Source organism: Callospermophilus lateralis, chromosome 6 (assembly GCF_048772815.1).
Source record: "Callospermophilus lateralis isolate mCalLat2 chromosome 6, mCalLat2.hap1, whole genome shotgun sequence".
Lineage (NCBI taxonomy): Eukaryota > Metazoa > Chordata > Mammalia > Rodentia > Sciuridae > Callospermophilus > Callospermophilus lateralis.
This window is the reverse complement of record NC_135310.1, coordinates 85,833,476-85,851,464: the sequence shown is the minus strand read 5'-3', so window position 1 is coordinate 85,851,464 and position 17,989 is coordinate 85,833,476. Positions and strand designations below refer to the sequence as shown.

Here is a 17,989-nt window from a genome sequence, read left to right as displayed (position 1 = left end):
TAGCTTAGGGCCTCACTAAATTGCTGAGGCTGTTTTTAAACTTGCAATCCACATGCCTCAGCCTCCAGAGACACTGGGATTACAGGTATGCACCACCAAACCCGTTCCTTTTTTTAAAACATTTTTCTAGTTGTAGATGGACATAATATCTTTATTTTTATTTATTTACTTTTATGTGGTGCTGAGGACCGAACCTAGGACCTCCGCGTATGAGGCAAGCACTCTACCACTGAGCTACAACCCCAGCCCACAAAGCCTGTCCCTTTTTCATTTAATTTAATTTATTATTTTGGTGGGTACCAGGGATTGAACTCAGAGGCACTCCGCCACTGAGCCACATCCCCAGCCCTATTTTGTATTTATTTAGAGACAGGGTTTCAATGAATTGCTTAGCACCTTGCCATTGCTGAGACTGTCTTTGAACTCATGATCCTCCTGTCTCAGCCTTCATTTTATTTTAAGATATGGTCTTCCTATAGGTTGCTGAAGCTGGCCTTGAACTTGTGATCCTCCTGTCTCAGCCTCCTGAGTAGCTGGGATTACAGGCAGGCATGGGCCACCATGACCAGCATCACATGTCTCTTTTTACTCAACTAATCCATTTTCACATCTATTTTTTCCCTCCTGGTACTGGGGATTGAATTTAGGGGCATTTTGCTACTGTGTTACATTCTTGGCCCTTTTTACATTTTATTTTGAGTCAGAGTCTCATTAAGTTGCCTAGGCTGACTTCCAAATTGAGCTTCTCCTGCCACAGCCTCCTCAGTCACTAGGATTACAGGCATATGCCACCATGCCTGGCTTAATATGTCATTTGAATAACTAATAGAGGTGATATATTTCAATTAGTAGGTTATTGTTCAGCAGATGTTTTCCCCACACATTCACGATAACACTATCTTGTCCTATCAATGCTGATCTTGATCATTTGACGTTTTTTAACCAATGTAATGTGGGCAGTAGAGACTAATTCTAAGCACAGGCTTTAAGAGGCCACATTTCTGACCTCTGACACAAGGAGAATGTGAACCAGGTAGCCATTGTGCCTTTATCTTCAACTCCAGAATGAGACATGAAACAGTCTAAATTGACAAGCAGCATGAACTGCAGTTGCCCCAAGTGTCTCACAAACTTTCCAGGAAAAAAAGTGAATGCTTTTTGTATAAACCATTAAGTTTCTGTTGGCTACACAGCAAAGGCTAACTAATACAATAATTATCTGGTAAGTCTCAACAAAACCTATAGGAATTAACTCAGGTTATTACCTGATAAATTCATTTAATGCTTTGTCCACTTCAAATTTAGGATTGTTATTAATTGTAGGAGAATATTTAACTCCGACACACATTCAACTAGAAACTTCCTGGTCAGTGGTTTCTTGATACTTCCTTGATCTATTTCAAGATATTACTATTTTTAAGGCAAGGAAATCAGCAACTACAAAGCTTTTTACTCAACACGTTTTTCAGAAGAATATTGTGTATCCCTAATGTCCTTAGTGCTTACTTCCCACTCTCAGTGTTTTCTTGCCTTTTTGTATTAATTATAGTAAATTTTATATTATATAGTATCAACTTTGCACATTTCATTCATAAACTTGAAAAAGGGTATAATTTTCCTTTTTATATTTTTGTAAGAACAACATAGAATAGCTTACACATGTAAAATTAAAGGATAATTGGTGAAAATTAAAATTAGAAGTACTGTGAAATTTCATTTTATAGAAAATTGAGATAAAAGGCATATATACTTTACAAAGATTCAATCATCTGTGCAAATCACTTAAATTTATTTATTGATTATTTTATGGAGTTGGGATTAAATCTGAGTCTCATACATGCTAGGCAAGCACTCTTTTACACCCCATCTCCTAAATTTAAATCTCACGCTCCCATGGAGAATTGAACAAAGCTCCCTCTCTTCTATAACATAAAAGCTCTAAAATATTCTAAAACTGTCCATCTAAAGGAGTCTACTGTCTAAGAGAGTGAAACTTATGAAGCTAATTTGCTCATTCAGCTCAGCTGTTCTGCAAATGTTTACTGACTGTGCCTTTTATGCTCCAGCTGACTCTGTATATCCAAAGACAAGCAAGACTCAGTGAGATCACAGACATGTAAATAAAACTGGTGGGAGAGCTGGTTCCTTATCTTGCTGGCCCCACAACTTGGAGTCAGTGCTATTATACTTACTTATATTATTCATTGGGCATTAAAAGACTAATATCCTTAAGGTCATCAGAATTGTTTCCAGGATCCCTATAGATACTGAAATCCAGGGATGCTCAAGACCCTTATAAGAAATGACATAGTGGGGCTGGGGTTGTGGCTCAGAGGTAGAGCGCTCGCCTAACATGCATGAGACACTGGGTTCAATCCTCAGCACCACATAAAAATAAAATAAAGGTATTGTATCCACCTATAACTAAAAAATAAATATTTAAAAATGACATAGTATTTGCATATAACATATGCACAAAGTCCTATATATTTTAAATCATCCCTAGATTACTTGTAATACCCAATACAATGTAAATATTATGTTAATAGTTGTTTTACTGTATTGTTTTGGGAATAATGACAAGAAAAATGACACAACCATCATAGGCCTAACTATGTAATACATGATCAATGCATACAAAGCATGTACTCTACTATTGAGCTACATCTCCACAACAAAATATTGAGTTTTTTAAAAAATATTTTTTAGCTGTCAATGGACTTTTATTTTATTTATTTATATGTGGTGCTGAGAATCGAACCCAGTGCCTCACACATGCTAGGCAAGCGCTCTACCACTGATCCACAACCCCAGCCCAATACTGAAGTTTTTGAAATTAAAAATTCTGCCCGGTGTGGTGGTACATGCCTGTAATCCCAGCGACTCAGGAGGCTGAGGTAGGAGGATTTCAAGTTCAAGCCTCAGCAACTTAGTGAGACCCTGACTTAAAATAAAAAATAAAAAATAAAAAAAAGAAAGCTGGTGATGTGGCTCAATTCGTAAGTGCCCCTGGGTTCAATCCCTGGTACCATAAAAAAGAAGAATAAAATTCTGTCCAAGTAGTCACAGTGGCATGTGCTTGCAATTTCAGCTACCGTGGAACTCCAAGGTAGGAGGATCACTTGAGCCCAGGAGTTCAAGACCAGCATGAGCAGCATAACAAGTCATGGATCTCAGTTTAGGAGAGGATAATACAAGATGATCCAGGGAACAGTCTTACAAACATTTAATGAGTCAAGAGCAAAGCTGTAAAACTTATAAATAAAAATATGAAAAAAATTATAGAGTTTTGGCAACAAACAAGACAGTCACATTCACTTTGTTTAATAACAGTGCACACAATTTCCTAGAATTAACTGTCTAGCCATTTATTCATTCATCATCTCATTTATTCACTAGCAGTGCTAAGGGCAGGCATTATTTAACGAGTGATTACTTAATGAGTGCCTACCATGGGAAAGCCACTGTGCTTGGCACTAGGAACACAAAGAAAAGTCTTCAACTCTGCCCTCAAGGAGTTTATAGTCTAGTTGGGGAATATCTATAAATAAACTTAAGTAGCAATGGTGAAATATGCGTTAGAAAAGGTATTTGTACAATGGGTACTGAGAGATGAGAAAGAGTACCAAATTGCACCTAGGTTTTATCACAAGGGGGTTTAGGGAAAGCTTCTTGAAGGGGACAAATAGGCTTTGTTCTGAAGGATTAATTGGATTTAGCTTGGCAAAGCTCCAGTGTAATAAATAGCATAAATAAAGCTGTTCAAGACACAGAAGCACTTCAGACTGGCTTGAATGAAGTACAAGAAATGGAGAAAGGCAGTAGGTAGAAATGAGATTGGACAGGTAAGCAGGGATATAGGAGAATGGACCAAAATGAAAGTGATTCCAGAGACAGGAATGTAACATGGTGTAATGAAATCTGTTTTAGTATAGCTTCATGGAGCTTAGAACAGTGTGATGAACTGGGAACCATATGACCAAAGAAAAGGCATTCAAATTTAATTGGAAACAAACAAACAAACAAATAAATTCCCACTATGCTAGTCAAATAAAAACAGCCAGTTTTGTGACTGGTGGTTAAGTTAAAGGGTCTTACAAGATATCTTAAGGCTGGGGTTGAGGGTGTGTAGCTCAGTGGTTGAGTGGTTCCCTAGAGACCCTGAATTTTAAATAGAAGTGTAGATAATCAGCTTTTATTTGAGATAAACTGGTAGCATTATAGAGATTCGGTTAGATGGGGACAAGATTGTGGCTTGGTAAATAGGTTAGGTGACTACTGTAGTATACACTACTTGGAATGATGGTGGCCTGAAACAAGACAATGGTAATACCTATGAAGAAGAACTGGATAGAGAGCTATGGACTAGAAATAAAGAGACTCTGCAACTACTGGAGGTGAGGGGTTAAGAAGACAGGGAAAAAAAAAAAATCAGTCATTTGTTACAAAAAACATTAAAATGTAAAGGCTTCTATTGATTTGCCAAAGGCTTCTAATAGTAAATTCAAATTAAGTCAAATCAGTGGACTGAATACACAGAGATCTTCAACATTTTAAATCATTTCAAAATGTAGTTTTAATATAATTTAAGATTTATCTCATGGCAATCTGAAGTTAAACTTCTGAGATTGTTGTAAATTATTTCCTTTCTTGCTTTCTCTTCCTCTTTTTTACTTCCCTATTTTATCATATTAATTAAGAAAAAAATTTTATAGGGCTGGGGTTGTGGCTCAGAGGTAGAGCACTCGCCTAGCATGCGTGGGGCACTGGGTTCAATCCTCAGCACCGCATAAATATAAAATAAAGATATTGTGTCTACCTATAACTAAAAAATATTAAAAAAAACTATTTTGGTGGTACTGGGGATGGAGCTCAGGGCACTGCATGCTAGATACAATCACTTCACCATTAGTTAGGTAGCCATCTTGTCCCCTTCTAATCCAATCTCTACAATGCCACCAGTCTTTTATAAAAGTATGATTATGTATTCTTTATTTAAAATTCCATAACAGCACTGCAGTAGCGTTAGTATAGAGTCCAAACCCCTTAATTTTATTTTGAGACAGGGTCTTGCTAAGTAGCCCAGGGTACCTTCAAGCTTGCCATCCTCCTGCCTCCACATCCAGCTTCTAATTTATTCTTTAATATCTTAAATTTGGTATGCTAAATTTTCTCATCAGAAGGTAACTTTTCACCAGGAGAACCTTGGGGCCTCTGAATATCTGAAACTTGTCTCCTCTTCAGAATCTTCAGATTTTTTGAAATTTACAAATGGTTACGTATAAACATTATAAATGTTGTAAAAAAGGGTCATTCTCCTTTGTTACTTAGTTCCCCCTCGCCCTGGCAGAGACTTTTAACATCATAATCAATTATTTCCTTTTCTTAAAAGTTTCATTTCACCTTAAAGGCGATATACGTTTCCGTTGTAACTTAAATTTACAAAGGCACTTCGTACTTCATTTTAAAAGATGACTCACTGATGTGTCGCTTATAATGCCAGTAAAATTAAATAACCAGAAAGGGGTTCTAAACACTGCGGTGGGGAGGGTGGAAGCGGAGGGCAAAGAAATGCAAAATTTCCATTTCTGGCCTGGTCCTCCAAAGGCCAAACAGCAAGTAGCTATTCAGGAAGCTTACTCCCTGCGTCCGGCTGTCCAGCCCAAGTCAGCCGGGATTCTGCTGAGTATGCAGCGGTGCTTTCCTGTGCCACCACACAGCCAAACTCCCACCCGTTCCCGGGCACCTGGGCCCTGAGCCCCCTGCGCAGCGAGCGGTCTTGCCAGGCGCAGCGCGGTGCGCCCGGGTCCTCGCCCTCTCGGAGCAACTTTCTCTCTCCTTCAACTAATTCTTGCTGTTGCCACTGCACAGTCCGGGCATCCAGTGTAAAGGAACCTGCTTTGCTGGGACCGGGAACAATTACCACTGCAAAGGACGCCTTTCCGCGGGGTGGCAGAAGGGTTCCCAGTTTGGCCAGAGGCAGTCCCTCCCAGCGCCGCCGAGCGCCCACCCAGCTACAGAGGCTGGGCGCCCAGCCACCCTGGCGAGCCGAGGGCGGGGCGGCCCAGGAGCCCGAGCCCCCTCCCGGAGCGCGCCCCCGCGTCCGGCGGGCCCGCCCCAGCCCGCGGGCCCCCGCCCCCTCGGGCGCTCCGTAGCCGTGACGTGCGCGCGGCGGGGCCGGGGACTCGGCAAGGCGCCGGCCGGCGGGCGGAGACCGACCCGGGATCTGTCCGAGCAGGAAGCGTGCGCAGCCTGGCCGCCGTCGTCGCCCGGTCCTGGTGCCTGGCTGCGTCGTTGCCCTCGTCCCTCAGCCTCATCACCCCTCACCACGCCCTCCAGCCTCACCGGCGACAGGTAGCCCTGCCACCGCGCACCTGCCTTCGTTCCCTTGCCGGTGAGTGTGGCGCTGCCTCAGCTGCGGGGCGCCTCGCTTGCCCGGGCCCGGCTCTGCTCCGGGGCCTCGTCTCGCTGCCCCCGGTCCGAAGGCTGGGCTCACCTCCGGAGACCCAGGACGGGAGGAGCAGGTGATGGGAGGGCCCGGGAGGCGCCGCTCGCCTTGGTGACACGGGTGGTTCTCGTTTCTGCAGAAGGACAATGAGAGTCTTCTTTCATGGGTTTATTATCTCCAAGGTACCTTTGTTTCTTCTCTGACTCCCAAGTAGAAGCCCAACACTCAGGTGTCCATTTTTCGCTTGAACACTCCTTGATAGTTTTATTTTCTCATTTGTGAACACGCTTAAAATTCAGTGCAGAAAGAGTGTGGTTTGTTTGCAGATGAGAAGATCGAATGATACCATTAATAATTTAGTCATGTAGGAGACCATATTGGGATTCTGTAGAGCTGTATTTTTAGTCTTTAGGTAGTTCAGTACCTTGAGTATTTACTTACGGATATGGTCCTGAACAAGAACTTTATCAATTTCCAAGAACGCCTTAAACCGATTAAAATGCTCCAACTTTGGGTTTTCATTTTAAGTAAGAAATAATTTGACACGATTAGCGCTAGAACAACCGTGTCAGAAATATTTTCCTACCGTTTCAAAAGACACATTACATTTTCTCTGGCATACTGTTATGTAGGAGAGAGATGCTTAAATCCTAAAGTACCAGTATTATTGGATAGTTAGGAACACTGCTCCAACTTAGTAGACTATGATGCATCCGAATAAAAGTTTCATGCTGTTATGCTTTGGTGATATAGATGCAATACGTCAAAATATCTTCAGAGTTTGAGAGTTTTAAAACCTCCTAAAGTTTAGCTGGAAATATCTTCACACCATAAAATGTGCATCTTGAACTTGGACTGGTAGTGGTCATGGTACAAAGGTTGGCAGCAAAACAGCATTTCTGTACAAATTAACTGAACTTCATACATGTTGTGGTTTTCCAGTTGGAAAATGTTTAGCGAAAAAATTACCTTAGTGCCTTCTAGCATTAATTTCAGCAATTGTCACAAATAATGCAAAGTGGGCTGTAGCCAGAGCCTGAAACAATACAGCCCTTCAGAATAGCTCATTGACTTTTAAATATTCAGCTCATTTTGAGGATTTTCAGTTCACAGGAGTTACATGCACAGTAGTAAAAAGGAGTCATTTTAGTGTAATGCAGATTTGCTCATTGCATTTGTATTTTCTTTGTGACATGTTATATATTATTCTTTAAGCTTTTTAAGTTACATCTGTGTGTGTGTGTGTCTGTGTGGTGCTGGGGATTGAACCCAGAACGTTGTGCATGCAAGGCAAGCACTCTACCAACTGAGCTATATCCCCAGCCCTGTTTTCAAAAATTGATTGTAATAGACAGAAATAGAAGCATGATTGTTAAAAGATTATTATGATTAAAAGTCACATAGTATATAAATTATATGGTATTATAATATACATTTACTCTTTATTAAATCTAGAAACATAAATAAGAAAAATGAAGTTATAATATTTAATGCAGTTTATTAAAAACAAAGATCATAAACCATAACCTGTGTAGCTTATCTGAAATGGATTTTTCCCTGTTTGTGTTTATGTGATCAAGTTTTAAAATAACAGTGACCAGGAAATCTGAGAGAGGCTGAAGGCTCTTTTCTCATCCTGTTGTGACTTTGCCTGGAGTCTGTGGTGTATCATGTAGCCCATTGTTTAGACATCTGGGCTGTATCTGGGTTCTAAAATGCAGCTTTCTTTAGAAAGGCTTAAAAATTTTGACCATCTGAGGTTTGAATAAATATAAGCAAACATTTAAAAAATAAACCAAATATATATAGCCTTCTGTTAGTAGTCCAACCTCTATCTTTAATATGTAAAATGTTAGTTTTAAAATGTTTTCAGGCTTGAGGTCTAGCTCAGTAGTGGAATACTTGCAGTGTGCTGGAGGCCTTGAGTTTAATCCCGAGCACTGCAAAACAAAACAAAACAAAACAACAAAACACTATTTTCTGACCTCTGTGAAATTTTGATTTCTCTATATTAAAGTATTTTATTTAAAAAGAAAAGATTGAAAAAAGTATTAAAATTTAATAAATCTCATACAGTTTTGTTTGTGATCCCCATAATGAGATAGTTCGTAATACTTTTTGAACTGGTAAGATTTTAATAGTGTAAGATTTTCATCCATTTATTAGGCCAATACAAAGTAATTTTCCAGATTGGTGGTCAGAGGGGAAAATTAAGACTCAGAGAATAAATACTACTCAAGGTCATGTAGCTTAAGAGGGGCAAAGTTTGGGTTGTTATTTGAGTCTTTGGATTGTGACAATCTACCAGAACAGGTTGCCTTGATTTCAGATCACTTAGTGAACTGTTGAAACAAACCTGCAGAACTGGTATGGAGGTTTGAATAAGTCACCCAGGAGTCAATGTGACAGGCCATGAATGTGGTTCTGGAACTAATTTAGAATTCTGTGTCTCTTAGTTCTCAAGGTTATAGCCATGAACAGTGACAGGATGCTGCCTTATCATCTCTTGTCTAATTCCTGAATGTTATACATGTTATGTGCTTTTTATTTTGACAGGTTGATGGGAATCAGAATTAGGCTGTAATCAAACATTGGATTTCATTATAGCCAAATGAGTAGTATAATGTTAAGATAGAACTTTAAAATTGTCCTCAAATTAGAAAGATAGTTGCACATAAATGTAGCAGCTATCTTGTAAATACTGCTTAATTAAAAAATTCTACATAATTTGTGCTAATCTTAGAGGAGAACCTGTTTTAATTCTTGATTAAATCATCACCTATATATACTCCTAGGACAAATCTTTTTTGTTGTTCCTGTTTACTTCAGGAATTTCCCTTAAGCCCTAATAGGACAAAATTGAGCACATAAAGCCCCTCTTTTGTAAGAAATTAGGAGCCATACTTTACAGCAGTAAAGTATAGCTAGATAAATGAACAGAAAAATGGACTGCTGAATTTGGTGGCTAATTTTGCAGGTTGTTTCATTATTTGAACTACTAGGAATTTTGCTTCTCAGGATACTCATTCAAATGTAAATACAAAACTGTTATCCAATGGCTTAATATAAATTATTAATAGATAATCTATGACACATCTACTTTTTTGGGGGGTAAATAATTAAGACTTAGAGTACATAAGCTTGAATTCAATTTTTTGAGGCATTATATAATGTTCAGAGGTATGAGGATCTTTTGTATTTAAAACAGTTGTAGGACTTTGGATGTAGCTTGATGTATGTTGGAAATTATTTCATGTAGCGCACTTGCCTAGCATGAACAAGGCAAGGTTCTGGGTTAGATCCCCAGCACCAAATAAATAAATAAATAAATAGACAGTTGTGTTTTTATTTGATGAATTTTAGTGTATTGGCAATAATATGAAAACACAAGTGTTAGAAATAAGTATTAGAATATCTTTGTTTAAGGTTTTCAAAACTGAAGATTTTTCCTTAGTGTTCAGTATAAGAATGACATAATGGTTTAAGAAATGACCTTATATCCACCAATTTTTTTTTTTTCCCGTGAGTTCTGAAACCTAGGAAGTAAAACCCAAAGAAGAAATCAGGCATCCTTAAAAATCTTGCTCTTATTAAGAGAGGAAGTAGTTTTTTATGCAGAAAGCATGTGTCAGATGAAACCAAAACATTAAAGCACATTAAGCACATTCCTTCCATGTATATTCACACAGGGTGAATATTAACATTTGTGCTGAGTAATGTGCACAAAGGAAACTCTGACAAAAACACAGGTATCTTTTATATTTGTTGTTACTTGTTATTTTATTTGAAAGCAACCAGCTGACTAATGTTTACAAGGTGAGATATTTTGTGTGGTAGAATTTTGATTTCTAATATATGTGGATGAGCATCTTTTTCAACAAATATTTAGTGATAGCCCACTGTGTTTCATAAATGATTATAAGTTCCTCCCTACCCTGGTAGATCTTTGTGTGTAGAAAATAGGAAGCATGGCAAAGATATATAAAGGTAAATTGAAACAATCCATTTAAAATCTGAAGATGAGCTGGGCACAGTGGTGCGTACCTGTAGTCCTAGGTACCCGGGAAGCCTGAGTCAGGAGGATAATTTGAGTCCAGGCTGGGCAACATAGTGAGACTCCATCTCAAAAAAAAAAAAAAAAAAAGTATAAACTTGAAATTGTTTATGCCAAAAGTTAATACCTTTATATTTATATGACATTTTATTGTTTTGGAAATCATTTTATGTACACTTGATGAAGTAGATGTAATAAATTTATTGCATTTATTCTACAGATGAGAAAATGGAGACTCAAAACATTAAACATTATTTAAAATTAAGTAACTTGCTCAAGGTCATATAGCCACTTTGATTCTCATCTCTGAGAATAGAACCTTTTTCTGCCATAGTAGTAGGCTCTCCCCCTATACTTCTCTACTTCCTATGTTTGTTAGGATTAGTCTTTTTGCAGTGACTTATTTCATTTTATGTCTTTAACTCAGATAGTTCAAGAAGTTCTAAAAAATCAGGATCACTAAATTTTGTAACAGGTTTGTTTTAATAGAAGGCAGGAGAAGGGCATGACATATCATTTATGGAACTACTTTAATTTTATTTTTATATTTTATTTTTTAGTTGTAGTTGGACACAGTACTTTTATTTTATTTATTTATTTTTATGTGGTGCTGAGGATTGAACCCAGGGCTTTGTACATGCTAGGAGAGCGCTCTACCACTGAGCCACAACCCCAGCCCAACTACTTTAATTTAAAAAAATAATATATTTTTAGTTGTAGTTGAACACAATACCTTTATTTTATTTATGTTTATGTGGTGCTAAAGATAGAACCCAGTTCCTAATGTGTGCTAGGCAGGCGCTTCACCACTGAGCCCCTACTTTAATGTTTTTAGTAGACTGATGGATTAAGGTCGGTAATTAACTTTTCTAATTAAAATTAGTTAACTAAAATCAATTAGTTAAAAAAGGAGAAAAATGTTCTAGATAAATTTTAAGAACAACTTTGATTACTTGGCATATTAGAACTGATCTGCTGATTATGACTTTTTTTGTAAGGACTCAATTAAGAGTTGAGTTGTGTCTATGATGGATACTTTATTCCTTCATTCATTTAAAACATATTTAAGTGTCTGCCAGAGCCCAGACACTATTCTGAATGCTGGGATACAGTGAGTAAGACCAAGTCCTTGTGCTGAGTGACATTTTATTGTTGTTTTGAATTAAGTTAATTATAGACTCTTCATACTGGTATGTAATCAACAGGGCTGACCTTAAAGTTGAGAAATAGACAGTTGTCAAAGTGCTACAGTTTTAAGACTGTTGAAAGACTTATTTGCTCTAAAATATCCTGCTTGTCTGCTGTCTGCTGTAGGTGCCCCTGTTGGATTATAGCACTGTTACCATCCTGCTCCTGATAAATAAGTATGTTTCATTATTTATCACAGTTTCAGGAAACAAGGCTAAGAGAAAATAAATGGGACCTTGGGCTTGTGTTGATGTTGTAAGGGTAAGAAAGGGTTGGCAAAGCATAATTTTAATAGTATCTATTGTTTATTCAACTTTTGTTATGTGTCAGATATAGTGCCAAGCAATTATCTTATGTATATTAGCTCAGTTAATTACTAAGTCACCTCAGTGACATAAGAGGCATTATAAAAAAAACTCTTTTTTTACAGTTTAGGAAGTTTAGGCAGAGATGTTAAATTTGCAAGATCATAGCCATCACTTGCTATCACTGGAATTCAAATCCCTCCTGTACTTAGAATGCAGTAAATACTCATGGGGAAAAACTCAGCACAGATTTCTGGTTCTACTATGTGAGAGAGATCTTATAAGTGAAGAACTGAAAGGTGGGAAATGGGGTAAGTCCTGAGAACTTGCTGGATGTGTGATGGGAATTGGAGGGAGTTTGACAGGAGCCTACTTGGTCTACAGCCCTGGAGCTCCAGAGTTGCATTTAAGTACAGATGTCTGGTTCATAGGTAAGAGGACAGGCATACCTAAGAGGGTCTTGATTTTTGCCACTCTGGGTTTCAGCTTTTTCATCTGTAGAATGGAGGCAACAGGGGTTGGAGGGGAAGGGAAGGGACTTGGGTTATTAATGATGGTGGAATGTGATGATCATTATTATCCAAAGTACAGGTATGAAGACACAAATTGGTGTGAATATACTGTGTATACAACCAGAGATATGAAAAATTGTGCTCTATATGTGTAATAAGAATTGTAATGCATTCCGCTGTCATATGTAAATAAAAAATAAATTAAAAAAATAAAATGGTGGCAACAGTATTACCTATCTGCTGTGGTTCTTCGGATGATTGAATTAGATAGGGCACATATCACACTGCCTTGCACATAGTTAATATACATTATTGTTGTTATATTACTGTTTTTTTTTTTTCAGATCTGAATTTGCTTGTCTTTGTGATTCTAGAATTGGCAGCAGTCTAGACCAAAAATGGTTCAGAATGCCCCTGTAGATTGTTGCTTTTTTGCCATGTTTAATGTGAAGTTTTTATCCAAAAGAAACAACAAACAACAACAACAATATAGTAGAGAATCTTTAAGTTGGTCATTGTTAAGTATTTCTGAAATTTAGGTTTATGTCAAAATTACTTGGGGAACTGGCAGAAATTTAGGAAGGTGTGGGTGGGGCCTGTGCATTAACATTTAACAAGCTTCCCTGTTGATTTATATGCTTACCAAAATTTGAGAACCATTGGCTTAAACCTTTTATTCCTTCTGTGTGCTTTGGGAGACTTCAACAATAACAACAAATCTCTTGGGTTAACCAGGCAGTGTCTGGTAGAAGGAAGTGAAATATCAGTTACCAGATCTCTTCATTGATGTTTTTTTAAACTTATTTGGGGTTTATAGCAATCATATTGAGAGGACAGCACTGTGTTAAATTTCACCTAAATTAAATGATACTGATTGTTAACAGCTTATTAACCAGCTTAGTTTGAAAGTAAATTACTTATGTTTAATAAACTATTATACAAATATCATAATATGTAAATTTGTGGTTGTATAGATACTAAGAACTTTTAAAAAGTTTTAATTGAATTTCTTTAGATAGGGTATTGTTGAATAAACAGATCTGGTATTAGTTGTATCAGGCAAAATACTAACTGGGAAGAGATTTCTTCCTTGAGGGTTCAAGTGAAGAGACTGCAGAGATCAGGAAAAAAACAAGTGTCAAAGCACCTAGGGACTAGCAACAGCAAGAAGCCATTAATTCTCCAGAGATAAGCAGAACTGAGAGCTGGCCTTGCAGAGGAGAGCCTGTGGGAGCTGTGGCTTGGAGGCATTCAGGAAGCAGGAGGAGGTTCCTTGACCTCCTTCTCCCTCTGCTTTTAGGACTTGACCAGTGACTGCAATACCTGAAACCCAGCTGAGGAGTCCAAGTGATGACAGGCTCCTCTTTCCAGGGTAAAAGCAGGATAAAGATGTGGTGATGCAAATGGAGGCTAGCTAGGATATTAATTAGGACCTTTGGGAATCTGTGCCATTTCCTTGGTGCATTTTAAATCTCTTCTAGCTTTGTGATATGTCTGTGAGATGCTTGGGACTACTTGTCACATGCTTGCTTTTATAAAATAGTTTATCCACTTTCTTATATAATCAATTGTTTTAAGAACTTTATATGACTCAATGAGAAACAATCTAGGTCTGTTAACACAAAGCATTGGTGTTTATAAATCATCATACTTTGAGGTTTTCTGAAGTTTTCTTTGTTAGAAATAAAGAAAATTTTATTCTGTTTTCTTTAATAGAATAATAAATGGTTTTCATTAGAAAATTTTTTAATGACTAATATTTTAAAAAATTGGCAAGAAAATTTCTTTGCATTCTGGAATTTATATCTCCTATTCACCAGGATATTTTTGATAACAAAAATACTAAAAAACATAGTGTTGATGTAATAAGTTAATAGGAGTAAGACTTATGAAATAATGGTTTGTCTTCGCCAAGTTCTTTTGAGGACACATTAAATTTCTATATAAATCTGTTGCAATTTATTTATTTAGTTGTATTCTGCAAATGCCCCTTTTTTTAAAAGCAACTAACTTTTTCTAATAACTTTTTAAAATTTATTTTTATGTGGTGCTGAGAGTCGAACCCAGTGTCTCACACATGCTAGGCAAGTGCTCTACCACTGACTACAATCCCAACCCCTTAACTTTTTTTTTTTTTTAATGCTAGGGATTAAATGAAGTATATGCTAAGCATATACTTTACCACTGACCTATATTCCCAGCCCCCTAGTTAATACTAATGCTGGTGAAAAGTTCATGTTCATTGTTCTGGATTGATTACTTGGTAGAAAGGGTTTTTTCTTTAAAGAGATAGTATGAAGGATGCTATATATAAGTGGTATTCCTCCCAAAACAATTAGATTATATGCATATATATTTCTCCTTTTCTTGTGATTTTCAGGGAAAAAGAAGTATAAGAACTGATTTCCATCTTCCAGAAAAGGCAGAGCCCTATTGCAAATTAAGGGTTGAACAAATTAATCAAATAAACATCTCGCATTGAGAATTTAGCATGAAAATAAAGGATAACTCTGATTGTGAATGTTATAATTGAGATTTTAAAAAATACATGTTTCTCAGCTTGTCTTTTTAAAAAGAGTATGGTATCTCATGAAAATAGAAGGGAGACCAGTAGAATATAGTAAGGGAGCCAGAGGGAGAGAGGAGGAGAGGAAAAGGGGAAGTGCTGGGGAATGAAATTGACCAAATTATATTGTTATATTGTGTGCATGTGCAAATAAGTGACAATGAATCCTATTATGTATAATTATAATTTACCAATAAAAAAGAAAGAAAGAAAAAGAATATGGTGAAAATGAGAAACCAGTTTGGAATCAAACAAATAATACCTGTCTTTGTATTATACTTAGTTTCTGTGTAAGTGGGATTTTTATTTATTTTTTAAAAAGGAGACTTCAGACTTTTGTGGGATATTCTAAAAGCATTTTATTTTTATTTGATACTGATATAATTAGTACCTCTCAGGAAAGAATTGAGGTTGTTGGTTTTTCTGTATTATGTTCTTTGAATTTCCCTGATTTGAGGACTGTGTTATTCCAGAGAGAACTTTTCTCTTCTTCCTTGTTATTTTTTTTCTAAAATTAGATGAACCAGCTGTGTTTTGGTTTGTGGGCATGATTTGCTGTCTTTCCTTTTGGTCTTGGTATTTGGGGAAAGAACAAAGAATTATGCATGTTTTGAAGAGGAATGTATTAGTTTTTTCTGCCTTTCCTGTTCATCATTGTTGATCTTCGAGATTAAAAGAGCAAGATGATTTATTTATCTGTTATGATGGTGCTTGATATTTCAAACAAAGCCATGGTTTATGTTGGCCACTGAAATGATGGAGAATGGAAAGTATAAAATTAGTTACCATGTATTTAAATGGCTAATTGAGGAGATTTATGTTAATTTAAGGGAGATTTTCTATTAGGTTTTGGGAGGAGGAAAAAGGAGGATGGAAACTAAATGAGTTTGACCATATGACTAGATATCATTGCAGTTTTCATAGTTTGTTTATTTATTTATTGGAATTAGGGGTTGAACCCAAGAGCACTGAGCTGCATCCCCTGCCCTTATTTATTTATTTGTTTATTTTTTATTTTGAGACAAGATCTCAATAAGTTACTGAGGCTGCCCTTGAATTTGATATCCTCTAGCCTCAGCCTTCCCAGTCCTCTTGCCTCATCCTCCCCAGTTACTAGGATTATAGGCATGTATCACCATGCCTGACTACTACAGATATTTTAGAAACTAGTAAAAAAATATTTATTTCAATCAGAATTTTATGTGTATATTTTTAAATTTTTTTTAGTTGTAGTTGGACACAATACCTTTGTTTTATTTATTTATTTTTTATGTGGTGCTGAGGATCGAATCCAGGACCTCGCACATGGTAGTCAAGCTCTCTACCACTGAGTCACAACCCCAGTCCAGAATTTCATATTTAATAGCAATAAATTTTACTGATAAGTTCCTGTTTTGGAAGAGAAGGCAGATAAATTAGAAATTTATAAACTAGTTGTTTAATTTAGCTATTTTATTTTATTATATATTTAAATTTTGGGGGAGGGTTACCAGGGATTACCCAGGGGCACTTGGCCACTGACCACACCCCCAGCCCTATTTTGTAGTTTATTTAGAGACAGGGTCAGGTTGAGTTGCTTAGCGCCTCACTGTTGCTGGCTTTGAACTTGAGATCCTCCTGTCTCAGCCTCCAGAACCGCTGGGATTACAGGTGTGCACCACCACTGATGATTGAACCCAGGGGTGCTTAACCACTTAGTCACATCTTCAGCTCTTTTTTTTTTTTTTTTTTTTTTTTTGAGACAAGGGTCTTCCTAAGTTTCTGAGAATTTAACTATTTTAATAAGTCTCTAACAAAGATAAAGATAGCTTAGTGGTTGTATATAGTGACATTAGTTCAGCAGAAAATGGGCTATTATTTATTAAAGGTGTGTTTCTGGAACTGGTCCAGAATGTTATGGACTTTGATCCTGTTCTCTAGGATCTGGTGTTTGGCCTATAACCTTAACATAGATAACTATCTATTTTTCTAAACAGGAAAAAGAATACACAAAATTTATTTCATGTCTAAGCAGGGGAGCATTAGATTCCTAGATTAGTTTCAGGGTACACAGACAACTAATCACATGGTTGAACACTGGAAGTTTATGTCCAATGAGTTTGTGGTTACTTTAGTCAGCTTTTTTTTAATGCTGTGACTAAAGGATCCCACCATAACAATTATAGAGGAGGAAAAATTTGAGGGCTCACAGTTTCAGAGGTCTCAATCCATAGACACCAGGCTTTATCCCTCAGGGCTTGAGGTGAAGCAGGACATCATGGTGGAAGAGCATGGCACAGGGAAGCCACTCACATGATGACAGAAAGTAGAGAGACTCCACTCTCCAGATACAAAATATATATCCCAAGGCCACGCCCCCAATGAACCACTTGCTTCAGCCACACCCTACCACTTTAGCCAACACCCAGTTAATCCCACCAGGGATTAATTCATGGATTGGTTTAAGACTCTTATAACCTAAATCATTTCTCCTCTGAACCTTCTTACCTTATCTCACACGTGAGCTTTTGGGGGGACACCTCATATCCAAACCACAATAGTGGTAGTATATTGTGATGATATACATTGAATGAATGATCTAATGTTATCTAACTACATCTCTAACTATTCTTGAGGGTCAGTGATATGTCACTACTTGAGTGTCTTGCAGTCATTTTCTCCCATGATTCTCACACTGTTCGTGTGAGGTGACTATTCTCATGATCCCATTTCACAGTGGGGATAGCAGAGGTCTAAGTAACTTGCCAAGGTGACAGAAGTCGTGAGACACAGAGCTGTAAGATACCTTCAGGTGTTCTGGCTCCAGAATCTTTGCCTAATTTAGAATTGAATTCCTTTTTGTGTGTGTGTGTGAGGATGTTTAAGACTTAGAATTTTGAAAAATTTCTTTAGTATTAATCTGTTCTTGTCTTTACG

General features: G+C 37.2%; 1 protein-coding gene across 4 annotated transcripts in view; it reads left to right on the top strand.

The window, feature by feature from the left end:
• The first annotated feature begins 6,187 nt into the window (after positions 1–6,187).
• Positions 6,188–17,989, top strand: part of Myo6 (myosin VI) — a 156,304-nt gene continuing 144,502 nt past the window's right edge. For 3 of the 4 annotated variants that reach the window (XM_076858480.2, XM_076858478.2, XM_076858481.2), the window contains exon 1: positions 6,188–6,394. The gene's annotated coding sequence lies outside the window, so the exon portion shown is untranslated. Of the gene's footprint in view, positions 6,395–6,506; positions 6,525–17,989 lie in introns of those variants that run through there. The other variant, XM_076858479.2, reaches the window with a different exon arrangement.